The following is a 13,800-nucleotide window of genomic DNA, read 5'->3' as shown; positions in this document are numbered from 1 at the left end:
CCTATATTCAGCTTCAGCACTAGATCGAGCTACCACCGTCTGCTTTTTGCTTCGCTATGTAACAAGATTTCCTCCTACAAATGTGTAGTATCCTGTAGTAGATCTCCTATCTGAAGGAGAACCAGCCAAGTCAGCATCTGTAAAACCTTCCACCCTAAGATGACCATTTGATTTATACAGTAACCCTAAACCTGGAGCTTTCTTGAGATGTCGTATAATCCGAAGAAAAGCAATCCAATGTGGTATTCTAGGAACTCCCATGAACTGACTTACAACACTGACTGCATATGAAATATCAGGTCAAGTGGTAGTGAGATAAATTAATTTCCCAACAAGGCGACGAAACCTGCCCGGGTCATTAAATAGATCACCCTCATCAGATACAAGTTTTGTATTTGAATCCATAGGAGTATCAACCGGACGACCACCCAACATACTTGTTTCTTCTAATAAATCCAACACATATTTGCGTTGGGATAAACTTATACCCTTCTTGGATCTAGCAACTTCAATGCCCAATAAATACCTAAGTTTACCCAAGTCTTTAGTGTGGAATTGATATTGCAGAAACAAGTTCAACTCAGCAATGCCTTCAGAATCATCACCTGTGATCACAATATCATCTACATACACCACAAGAAATATGAAGCCAGTTTTAGTGCGCTGGTGAAACACCGAATGGTCGGTCTGACATCTCTTAAGACCAAATTTTAACGCCACCTCAGAGAATTTTCCAAACCAAGCCTGTGTAGATTGTTTCAATCCATACAGAGCCTTTTTAAGGCGACAAATAGTGTGAAGATACTCCCCCTGAGCAACAAATCAGGTGGTTGCTCCATATAAATCTCTTTTGCTAAGTCACCATGCAAAAAGGCATTTTTAACGTCTAACTGAAATAGAGGCCAATGTCTATTAGCAGCAAGAGAAATCAAAAACACGAATAGAAGAAATCTTAGCAACGGGAGAAAATGTCTCGTCATAGTCAATACCATAAGTTTGGGTATAACCTTTGGCAACAAGACGTGCTTTTAAACGCTCAACAGACCCATCTGGAAGATACTTCACAGTATATACCCAGCGACAACCAACAGGTTTGACATCCGGAGGTAATGGAACAAGATCCCATGTGCCATTCTTATGCAAAGCATCCATTTCATCTTGCATTGCTTTCCTCCAGCCCAAATCAGATAACGCATCCTGCACAGTCTTAGGAACGAATGTAGTAGACAACTTAGAGGAAAAACAGGAGAATGATGGCGATAAGGAATTATAAGAGACATAATGAGCAATGGGATGGTTAGTAACACATGAGCGAGGAGCTTTACGAAGTGCAATAGGCAAGGAATCAGACACAGTGGAAGGCGCCGGATCCAAGGACTCTGAAGACGATGGAGGACAATAGACATGTGTGTGCAGTACCTGACTGGGCAAAAGTAGCTGTAGAAGATGAATTATATGCTTGCTTATAAGACAAAAACTGGGTATACTCATCCCGTGGAACAGGAACTGTATCTGATTCAACTACGTTGTATGATCCAGAAGCAACATCATTCGGAGAAGAGGAAACTTGATTGGCATAATTAGATGGTTTCCCATGAAGATCCCAACAAAAGTTCACAGTATGATTAGAAAGACCACAATAGGTACACTTTCTGAATTCCCTGCCACGGCCACGTCCTCCATTTGAATCATGACCACCATGGGTAGAGCGTCCCCCACGTCCTCCACGGTAAATATTATGTTCACCCTTTGAGACCACTAATGCTGAACGATCACCACTCTGTCCAGTATTCAAATTTGAGGTATCACTTGCAAGTGTAGCACGCTGAAGTCTAGAAAACACCTCAGTAAGAGATGGAAGTGTTGGACTACTCATAATCTGTACACGAAAAGGCTCATATGCTGATAATAAACCAGTAAGAAAACGGACAACATTAAAGTCCACACGCGCTGTTGTTGCATACTGCGAACATCACCTGTAATGGGTTGATACATATTCAGCTCTTCACAGACTCCCATAACTTTAAAATAATACTCTTCTATACTTTGAGTACCTTGTTCAAGATTGAAGTACTGCTGACAGAGCTCATAAACACGAGTGATATTACCTGTCCCAGAATACAATTGCTGCAATCTGTCCCATATCTCCTTGACAGTATCCAAATAAAGTAGAGTTGAACTAATTTGAGGTTCAATACTGTTTATCATCATAGAGATGATCTGAGCATCTTCCTTTTCCCATGCATTAAAGGAGGCATCAGCTGCCTTGGGTTTCTCTTTAGTCAAATGAGAACCCAGACCTCTGCCTTTAAGGAAAATGGCAACAGATTTAGCCCACAATATGTAATTCTTCCCATTCAGTTTAACTGAAGTCATGGGAGAATGAAGATTGTTTGTGGGTGAAAGTAAATCTGAACTAGATGCCATGTTGAATCCAGCAAAACAGAGAAGAAAAACACGGGGGAGAAAAAAAACAAATTCTGTATTCTGGCTGAACCTGGGAAACCGGGTCGGATCTGGAACCGGGTCGGATCTGGTCAACGGACCTGGTCAAACTGGTTGGACTGACCTGGGCTATCCAGTTTAGCAAACTAGGGCTGAAGTAGCCATAACCGTGTAACCAAACAGAGGTCTTCTTCTTCACACCGTCACGGACGCCGGGGAATAACGCGGCGGCAACGACGGCGACCCAATCACAAGTAATGGCCGAACCAATAAGCAGCGATCGCTGCAACTTCCGACCAACAGAGATGAACCTCACCTCTGCGAATCAAGATTGCAGAGGTCGATGAGCTCGCTGGCAACCAAAGAGAAGCTGCCGGCGACGACGAACACGGCAGAGACGACGACGAACAACTCCCAGATTTGACAACGATGAATAAGCCGCTGCTGATGACGACAAACAAGGAACCGATGAACCGATGGTAGAGATCACCAACACCACAACTGCAATTCGAATCTTAGACAAGAAGAACCCAATTACAGATTCTCACACTCATGATCGTACGCTTTGATACCATGTTCACAGTTATATATATGAGAGAGAGAGAGAAGTTTCAGACTTGTATATATTCATCATACTAAAAAACTTAATAAAGTGTACAACGCTTATATAAAGAGTACAAGTCTTACTTAACTACACAAGGGCCCCTATCAACTTTCTATAATTACATAATGGCCCAACACTTATATATATATATATATATATATATATATATAACATTCTAACAGTAATGAAATTCCAAATTTGCTAAATTTTAGTCCAATACAAATTAATTTTAGATGGTAGTGTTAATTTCAAGATTTTCACTGGATTGCAATACAAGTTAAGCATGCCTCTTTTGTAATCTTCAAGTTGAGAAGCTTTTGTTTTTAATCATTTTTTTTTTATAATATATTTACATTATCACTAAAATAAGTTTGGTGAAAAAAGGTGTATTAGCCTTGGATCATTGGATGTTATTTGGAATTCGGGTTGCATTGTTAGTATACAATTAATATATATATATATATATATATATATATATATATATATATATATATATATTAGATTTGTACATATATTTATTTCATGTGAAAACAATTTGGTTAAATCAATAAATATATGCAGGTCTGAATTTTAGACTTGAGTAAGAGTATGTTAGGATTTTGTGGAAATTCTCATTCTACTAAAAATTGAATTTTAATAAATCTACAAAAAAAAAGGCACATTCCAAATCTCGTTCTACTTCTACTACTATATTAATGTCAATAAAATTACATTTTTACATATTTATTTTGAATTTATAAGTTCATTTATATCCACTAAAAAAAAAATTTACTTTTCTTGCAATCATATCTATTGTAAAATATGCGAATCAAATTAGTTTATAAATTGTCTTTAAATAAATTTTATTTAATTTAGTTTTACTTTTGTTGAAAATATGCTTGGTGAAACCAAATTTTATTATCATTGAGTTTTTCACATCTTATCAAATATTTGTATTGAATGATTAAACTCAATTTTTTTCTCTCCATCCATGTCAAACATATTTACTAATTATCTAATTCATGTCATTTGGTTTAATTATTTTTATTTGTGTAGTATGTTATTATTTATTATTTGTGTTAACGAAAATATAATTTTTTGCAAAGATTTTTCTAATACAATTTTTAATTTTTAATCCTTACAAGTGAACTAATAAGTATGTCATTATATTTAGCACACCAAGAGACATTCTAATTTTAATGGGCAAAAATTATATTCATTTGTTCCCAAACTTTATTTAAAAACACAAATATTAATATGTTGTAGACTTTCAGTTCACTGTAGGAATTTTGCATGCTGCTATTTTTGTGGGGGTATTGGGCTCAGGAACCAGCACATTATCTTATTTGCTCAAAAGTGTTAGGCAGTTGTTCCTTCAAAATATCTAAAGTCCACATCCTTTTTTATGTCATGTATTCAACTCCATTTGAATTATTCTTTATTACCTCTCTAACTTTCTCTTGCTAATTTACAACATTTTGAAAATTCAAGTATGAATGTATGATAATTTCATTAATCAATATATCACTTACCAATTTATATTGTATACCTCTTTTTTCTTTTTGTACCTCGATTTTGTTATGATGGATGTAGGAAAGACACCCACACATATATATTCAACTTAGTGACAAATTATACTTTATTTACTCGCGCATAGCACGTGCACTTTGACTAATACTTTTTTAAAAATATAAGCTATTTCTTAACATTTTTTTGTTTTATTTTTTTTGTAAAAAGTCTCATTAAAGCACATAATTATTCATGTATCTTTTCATTTTCTCAACAGACATATGTTTGACATGAATAATACACGCATCTATTAATAATATTATAATACATGCATATACAATTATTGTGAAACATTTCTTCTTCCTTGGATAGAAAAACTATATTTTTTATTATTTACATACATATTTTTAATAATTTCATGTTATTTCATAGATGAGTTAATACATTCTAAATTATATTTTATATATAAGTAAATTTATTTCTAAGTGTTCCTTTTTCATTAAATTTACTAATATTTAAAATATTCTAAATTATATTTTAAATATTAGTTGGAGTTTATTAATAATTAATATAAAAGCTTTAGAAGTCTGTTAGTTTAGAGCCCGTATAATAATTCATTACTTTCACTATAATAAAAAAATATTTAAAAAGTTAAAATTTTTGCTTAGTTTGGGACAGAGGCATAGTATTAAACTAACTAAAAGCAACAAATAATTGGAAGATTTTTTTGTTTATATATTTATATATATACTAAAAAATTTCATAATAAAGTAAATTAAGGATATATTTGTTAGATGTCATTATCATATGTCTTATCAAGTTATCAATAATAATTCTCGTCAGTATTCACATGGCCTAATAATTCCCAATTTCTTACTTGCGCTTACTTTTGGGAGTTTCTTCGAGGATTGTAGGTGCTTGGGATTCGGTGGTGGAGAGGATGGAAGGAGGCTTGCGGGGTGGAAGAAGCAATATTTATCAAAAGGGGGGAGGGTTAAATTGTTGAAAAAGCACTTTGTCGAGCATTCCCACGTATTATCTATCCCTTTTCCAAATTCCGTCCTCGGTTGCTGCTTATATTAAAAGACTCCAACGGAACTTCTTATGGGGAGGGTTAGGGGACGAGTTTAAGTATCATCTGGTTCGCTGGGAACAGGTGTGTAAGCCTGTTAAGTTTGGAGGAATTGGGATTAGGCGATTGTTGCCTTTTAACAGGGCCTTGTTAGGCAAGTGGTTGTGGAGGTTTGGTATGGAACGGCATAGATTGTGGAGGAGGGTGATATTGTGTCGTTTTGGGGAAGAGGGAGGGTGTTCGGAGGTGGTGTCTACACCTGGAGGGGGATGTGTTTGGAAAGACATTCGGAAGGGATGGAAGCATATCAGATTCAGAGTTCATGATGGTAGAGAAATTCAGTTTTGGGAGGATGTGTGGTGTGAAGATTGCACGTTAGCATGTTCTTTTCCTAGACTATTTAGGATTGCGGTGGATAGGCATGCCTTAGTGGCTGACTGCTATATAGACTTGATAGCGGGAGACCGGTTTGGGATGTGCTATTTTAGCGATGTGCTGTTTTAGCGATGTTGGTTTTTTAGAGTTGTTGTATAGCCAGGTGATCCGGGGAGGAGGTAGGGATTCTCTTGTTTGGATTTCATCTGCTAGGGGAATGTTTAGTGTGAGATTCTCTTGTTTGTAAGCCTGTTAAGTTTGGAGGAATTGGGATTAGGCGATTGTTGCCTTTTAATAGGGCCTTGTTAGGCAAGTGGTTGTGGAGGTTTGGTATGGAACGGCATAGATTGTGGAGGAGGGTGATATTGTGTCGTTTTGGGGAAGAGGGGGGGTGTTCGGAGGTGGTGTCTATACTTGGAGGGGTAGGTGTTTGGAAAGACATTCGGAAGGGATGGAAGCATATCAGATTCAGAGTTCATGATGGTAGAGAAATTCAGTTTTGGGAGGATGTGTGGTGTGGAGATCGTACGTTAGCATGTTCTTTTCCTAGACTATTTAGGATTGCGGTGGATAGGCATGCCTTGGTGGCTGACTGCTATATAGACTTGATAGTGGGAGACCGGTTTGGGATGTGCTGTTTTAGCGATGTTGGTTTTTTAGAGTTATTGTATAGCCAGGTGATCCGGGAAGGAGGTAGGGATTCTCTTGTTTGGATTTCATCTACTAGGGGAATGTTTAGTGTGAGATCCTTTTTCGGATGCCTGGTGGACTTGGATAGGGTGGTACTCCCGTGGAAGGCTGTGTGGCGTACTAAGGCGCCATTGAAAGTGGCCTTTTTTGCTTGGACGGTTGTGTGGGGTAAAATTTTGACATTGGATAATTTGAGAAGGAGAAAGCTTATCACGGTGAATTGGTGTTGCATGTGTAAGTGCAATGGCGAGTCGGTGGATCATCTTCTCCTTGTCTAGTTCTAGAGGCGGTTGATTGTTGGAACCTTTTGCTAGGTTTGTTTGGAGTTTGTTGGGTCATGCCTAGATCTACGAGAGACCTGATGGATACTTGGAGAGGGGGTTGGCTGGGAGTACAGGCTCGAGGGTTCTGGAGAATGGCGCCTTTATGTCTTTGGTGGTGTTTGAGGAGGGAATGAAATAGAAGATCCTTTGAAAGAGAGGAATCTCCATCACTGTTCTGAAATCTTCTGTTATTAGCTCTTTTTGTTTTTGGGGTTCAGGTAGACTTTGTTCTTCTGCTCAAGAGACTATTGAGTTTTTGGCTTCCTTGGGGCCTTAGGGTTTACAAGTTTTTCTGATTTGTTTAGGGATGCGTTTCCCTCTTGAACACTTTTTTTAATGAATTATTTATTTATAAAAAATAAATAAATAAGGAAAAGGAAAAGAACTGATGAAGTTACGTGTTTTTAATCCTCACTTTCTCATTTCGCTAGCATGCGCAATAAATGAACATAATTGGCCTTATAATTGAAATTGAAAGAGATACACTCCAGCAACAACTGGCCTAGTAATTACTAAGGAAAGGAAAAGAAAAAGAACTGATGAAGTTTCATGTTTTTAATCCTCACTTTCTCAGTTCGCTAGCGTGCGCAATAAATGAATAGATAGATAGGTATATCAAATCAAAATCGAAAGACATAAAGTCCAGCAACAACCTCCTTGGACTAGTAATTGCTAAGGAAAAAGAAAAGAACTGATGAAGTTACATGTTTTTAATCCTCATAATCCCCCTTTTTTAAGAGATAGAAACTTGAGCAAGTCATTTTATCAGTTCTCGAATCAACGATACACTATCATTATTGATATGAAGATGGATATCTTTTTTCTTATTGTGATGCTATGTGTATTTCGATGTACAGTCAAACCGTAGTCTTCATTTGTTGCTGAACTAATTCGCAGATCCTTTCCCTCTCATCCATTTTACAACTCCACTGCCACTCTAGAGTGGGGGAGAGAGTTTTAGCTGGAGTTTCAACAGTTCGGGCCTTAGCCAGAGCATCAGCGGTGCGATTGGTCCTGATATAATTATGAGATATATGATTGGGACTTCACCCCAGGTAGCGTATGACACTGTGGATACGGGTAGCTCTTTCACTTGGCTAGAATGTGAGCCTTGCGATGGTTGTCCAAACCAGACACATCCGTTGTTCAATCCTGCAACATCAAGCACATTCATGTCCTGCAACAACGTGGACTGTTATGCGCTTGTGCTTCAGTCCGTTACTAAGATCAATTGTGAATCAAATAATTTCTGTGGGTATAAAATGGAGTATGGGGATGAGACAGAGTCTTCGGGTCGTGTCTTAAATGACACAATAACATCAGTCGAAGGCGGGTATACGATTGAAAAATATATATTCGGTTGTGCTGAAACCATCGTTGACCCAAAACGAACTGGTAGCTTTGGAATTATTGGGTTGGGCCGTCGAGAAGCGTCCCTTCCAAATCGGGTGTATCCAAAACGGTTTTCTTATTATGTAACTGGATTGAAAGGTAATATTTTATTCGGGAAAGCTGCCGTACCCAAAACCAATACCATTTTTTCAAAACAAATGGATGGAATGTATATGAATTGTATGGTTTACATATGACGGGGATCACAGTTTATGGTCGTCCACTCAATATATCAGTTACCAATAAGATGTCAGACGGGATCATAATCGATTTTAGGACTACTATGACATATTTGCCCAGTATTATCTTGGATGAGTTAATAGTAGAGATGAAGTCTCATTTGGCTGATATAGTAGTTCCTCATCCACATAATTTGGATTTGGAATTATGTGTTACTGATGTATTTGAATCACCTCGAATTGGATTTTCATTTGGTGATAAGGTTATCAATTTGCAAAGTAGGCATCTTTGGTTTCCTCCAATTAATGGAATTTCTTGTCTGGTAATGGCTAGATCTTATACAAGTGGAGGAATTTCAATATGGGGAATGGCTCAGCATACGGGATTTGAAGTGGGTTTTGACTTGGACAAAAATGAACTATGGTACTTAGAGGATAGTTGTTAAAATTGATCTTTTATTTCTATCAGAGGTTATACACTAAGCCTCTACGTTGGAGGCCACGGCTTGATGGTCTTCACTTTGATTCCATTTCAGCTGAGGATAGGGATGGGTTAGAGAGACCCTTTACGGAGGAGGAGGTTCTGATGGCTTTGAGGAGTTGTAATGGTGACAAGGGTCCAGGTCTGGATGGCTTCACAATGAGATTTCTATTGGAGAGCTGGGAGGAGTGGTTAGACAGGAGGTTATGGGCACTTTTCATGAGTTCCATTCTAATGGGAGGTTCGAAAAGTCGCTGAATACTTCTTTTATTGCTCTTATTCCCAAGAAGGGCGGAGCTTCTGACGTAAAGGACTTTAGACCTATTAGTCTGATTGGGTGTATGGACAAGCTTATTGCTAAAGTCCCTGCATTAAGATTGAGGGTGGTTTTGGACGGAGTCATTTAAGAATCTCATAATGCGTTCATTAGGATGGATTTTGCAAAGAGATGAAGGCGATGGATTGAAACATGCGTGTCGTCTGTCAGATTTTCGGTGTTGGTTAATGGGTGTCCATCCGGGTTTTTTTAGCAGTTTTCGTGGTTTGAGGCAAGGGGACCCTCTCTCCCCTTTCTTATTCATTATTGTTATGGAAGCTCTTAGTAGGTTGATGAGGAGGGCTGTGGCCTTGGGGTTCATAATGGGCTTCAAGATTGGTCCAGATGCAGCTCATCAGTTGGAGATCTCTCACTTGCTTTTCATGGATGACACTCTGGTTTTTTGTGAGGCAGGGGTGTCCTAATTCCTGGTTTGCTTTCATACTGTTTCTAGGTTGAAACTTGACGTGAGAAAGAGTGTGCTTGTCCTTGTGGGGGAGGTTCAGGAGGTGGATTCTCTTGCAGCTGTTTTAGGGTATGGGACGAGCTCCTTCCCTATTTCTTATTTGGGCTTGCCTTTGGGTGTCTCGTCAAAAAGGGTGGGAAGTTGGGACCAGTGATTGAGCGTTTCGAGAGAAGGTTGGCTGGGTGGAAAAAGTAATACCTTTCGAAGGGGGGAAAAGTTACTTTGGTGAAGATCACTGTATCCAGTTTTCCAACTTATTTTCTTTCGCTTTTCCAGATCCCCTGTTTTGTTGTTGGAAGACTTGAGATGCTTCAACGGAACTTCCAATGGGGCAGTAAGCGGGAGGAGTTTAAGTATCATCTTGTCTGGTAGGAGCAGGTTTGCAGGCCATTGGTGGGAGCAGGTTTGTAGGCCTGTGATTAGGAGATTGGCCCCTTCAATAGGGCACTCCTAGGCAAATGGTTATGGAGATTCGGCAGTGAAAGACATAGATTATGGAGGAAGGTTGTTTCATGTCGGTTTGGTGAGGAGAGAGAGGGGGATGGTTAGCTAGGTCGGTCAGTTTTGTTGTCGGTGTGGGGTTGTGGAAATCCATTGGGAAGGGTTGGGATGAGTTCTCTAAGCATATTAGATTCAGAGTTCGGGAAGGTTGGGACGTCTGGTTTTGGGAATATCCTTGGTGCGAGGACCATCATTTGTTTTGCTTGTTCCCAAAATTGTCCAGGATTGCTGGTGATAGGCATGCTTTGGTTGCTGACTGCTATCGTCTTGTTAGCGGTAGGTTATCTTGGGATGTGCAATTCCGGCGATCCTTTTAGGATTGTGAGTTGGATGATGTCACTGGTTTGCTGGACCTTCTGTATAGACAAGAGGTGGGTGGCACTGGTTCGGACTCCTTGACTTGGGTGTTTTCTTCACAGGGGACATTTTAGGTTCGGTCCTTCTTTTTTCGCCTTTCAGGGTTTCAGGGTACCACCTTCTCGTGAAAAACGGTTTAGCATTCGAAGGCTCCTTTTAGGGTGGCCTTTTATGTGTGGATTGCTGCTTGGGGTAAGATCTTGACTTTGGACAATTTGAGGAAGAGAAAACAAGTCATTGTTAACCGGTGTTGTCTGTGTATGAATGATGGATAGTCTGCAGATCACCTTTTCTTGCATTGTCTCGTGGCTTATGACTGTTGGAGTTATTTTGGGTCTTTTTGGCGTCCAGTGGGTTATGCCCCGAACCTCAAGGGACTTGATTGATATTTGGAGGGGCCAAAGGGTGGGTCTATGTTTTGTGGAGTCTCTGGAAAGAGCGAAATAGAAAATCTTTTGATGGGGAGGAGATCTCCATTGGGGTGTTAAAGTTTACCATTATTTATTCTCTTTTTAGTTGGGGTATGGGGAGAGATTGTATTTCTTTAGATGAGATCATGGACTTTTTGGGGTCTTTGGGTCCATAGGTCTTCTCCTTCCCCCCTTTTTTCGCTTTTTGTACAGCTTCTTGGGACGTGTTCCCCTCTTGAACGCTTTCTAATACATCTTTACTTAAAAAAAAAAAAAAATAAAAAAAAAAAATAAAAAAAATAAAAAAAAAAAAAAAAATTGATAATATTTTAGAAAAAAGTAATACTAAAACTTACCTACAATTTTAACAACTGTCCTCTAAGTACCATAGTTCATTTTTGTTCAAGTCAAAACCCACTTCATTTTTGTCCAAGGCATTCCCCAGATTGAAATTCCTCCACTTATATAAAATTTAGTCATTGCCAGACAAGAAATTCCATTAATTGGAAGAAACCAAAGATGTGTATTATGCAAATTGATAACCTTATCACCAAATTGAAATCCTATTCTTGGTGATTCAGATACATCAGTAACACATAATTCCAAATCCAAATTATGTGGATGAGGAATTACTTTATCAGCCAAATGAGACTTCATCTCTACTATTAACTCATCCAAGACAATACTGGGCAAATATGTCTTAGTAGTCCTAAAATCGATTATGATACCGTCTGACATCTTATTGGTAACTGATATATTGAATGGACGACCATAAACTGTGATCCCCGTCATATGTAAACCATACAATTCATCTACATTCCATCCATTTGTTTTGAAAGGAATGGTATCGGTTTTGGGTACAACAGCTTTCCCAAATAAAATATTACCTTTCAATCTAGTTACACAATAAGAAAACCGTTTTGGATACACTTGATTTGGAAGGGACGCTTCTCGACGGCCCAACCCAACGATTCCAATGCTACTAGTTTGTTTAGGGTCAATGATGGTTTCAGCACAACCGAATATATATTTGTCAATCATATACCTGCCTTCGGCTGATGTTATTGTGTCATTTAAAACACGACCCGAGGACTCTGTCTTATCTATACCCCATTTTATACCCACATAAATTATTTGATTCACAATTGATCTTAGTAATGGACTGAAGCATAAGCGAATGACAGTTCACGTTGTCGCGGGACATGAATGAGCTCGATGTTGCAAGATTGAACAACGGATGTGTCTGGTTTGGACAACCATCGCATGGCTCGCATTCCAGCCAAGTGAAGGAACTACCAGTATCCGCAGTGCCATCGGCTACCGGGGTGGAATCCCAATCATATATCTTATAATTACATCAGGATTTATTGTAATACCCCTACTTTTCAAAAGGATAGAATTGAAAATTTAATTTAATTTTTTTTCATTGATTGATTGTGGTTGCTTAATTGATTTAATTAATATTTGTGTGTATTTAATTTACATGTTAATTGCGATTGTTTTAATTATTTTTTTTGAATTTATTTAAATTAATTGCCTTAGTATTATGTAACTTGAATTTATTACCTGATTGATTTTTTTTTAGTACTTATTTAATTGCTTTATTTAATTAATGTACTGTTTTTCTTTATGGTAACTTGGGGTTTTATTTTTACACGGATGTCGCCGACATAGTTAGGGAATGGATGTTAGGGTTTTATTTTCCTGTTGGTAAACGAATTAGAATTAGGTTAAGATTTTGGGTTCTATAAATATATAGTTTAATGTGGGTTTAGGGTTTTATAAAAGTACACAAAGTTCTTCTCACGTACCTAAGAAACAGAGAGAAAATACAGAGTGCAATAGAGAGGAATTTTAGGAAAAATAGAGAGTAAACCTTGAGAGTTTAATAGAGAGGTTCAAAGAGTAAGGAATGGGGTTGCTTCTGGGTTTAACCAAGAGTAGCAGAGGCGTGGAACGACAGTTTAGAAGGTGGTCGGAAATCTCAGAGACGATGGTTTAAAGTTTCAAATCTGAAATTCAAGGCAAGTCTCTGTTCTTCTCTTTCCCGTTAATTCGTGTTCTGTACATACCTAGTTAGACTCCAGGGATTAAATAAAGGCTAAAATGGATTTAAACAAACATAATAACATGTCTTCTATGCATATATGATTTTATTTGATCCGGTTGAATTAACTGTTTTGCATGAACTTATGTTTTTCTATTATTTGTTCCTCTGGTTGTTTACTTTTAAGTTTTGTTTAATGAAGGCCTTGAAATTGATCTGAGTCTAAGATTAAACTCTAGAACATGTATTTAGAACAGTATTTAAAATTCAGGAATAAATCTGTTATGAGTTGCTTTGAATTGCTAATTGAAACTCTGAAATCGTTGTTCCAGATCTTGGTTTCAACACATGTTATGAGTGGATATCAGTGGTTTAACATTTGTCTAGGACTAAGATTTAACCTTAAACAAGGATTTAAAAACATTATAGAGGCTCAGATAATCACCGGAGTTGGAGAAGACGAGGCAGGAACGGACGAACTGCTCTAAAAAGGGAGAGAGTAGGCTCTCAAAATGAGAGAGCCAGCTCCCTCACACAAAGAGCCGGCTCCAAGGAGCATGGAGCCGGCTCCATGCTAAAAGAGCAGGCTCCCTAAGTTAGGGAGCCGGCTCTAACATAAATGGGGCAGGCTCTAAATTTTTGGAGCCTGCTCTT

This window comes from Cornus florida, unplaced genomic scaffold, assembly GCF_030987335.1.
Source record: "Cornus florida cultivar Cherokee Brave unplaced genomic scaffold, ASM3098733v1 CherokeeBrave_3.0.0_Hap2_Chr08, whole genome shotgun sequence".
NCBI lineage: Eukaryota > Viridiplantae > Streptophyta > Magnoliopsida > Cornales > Cornaceae > Cornus > Cornus florida.
This window is presented reverse-complemented; position numbering follows the sequence as displayed.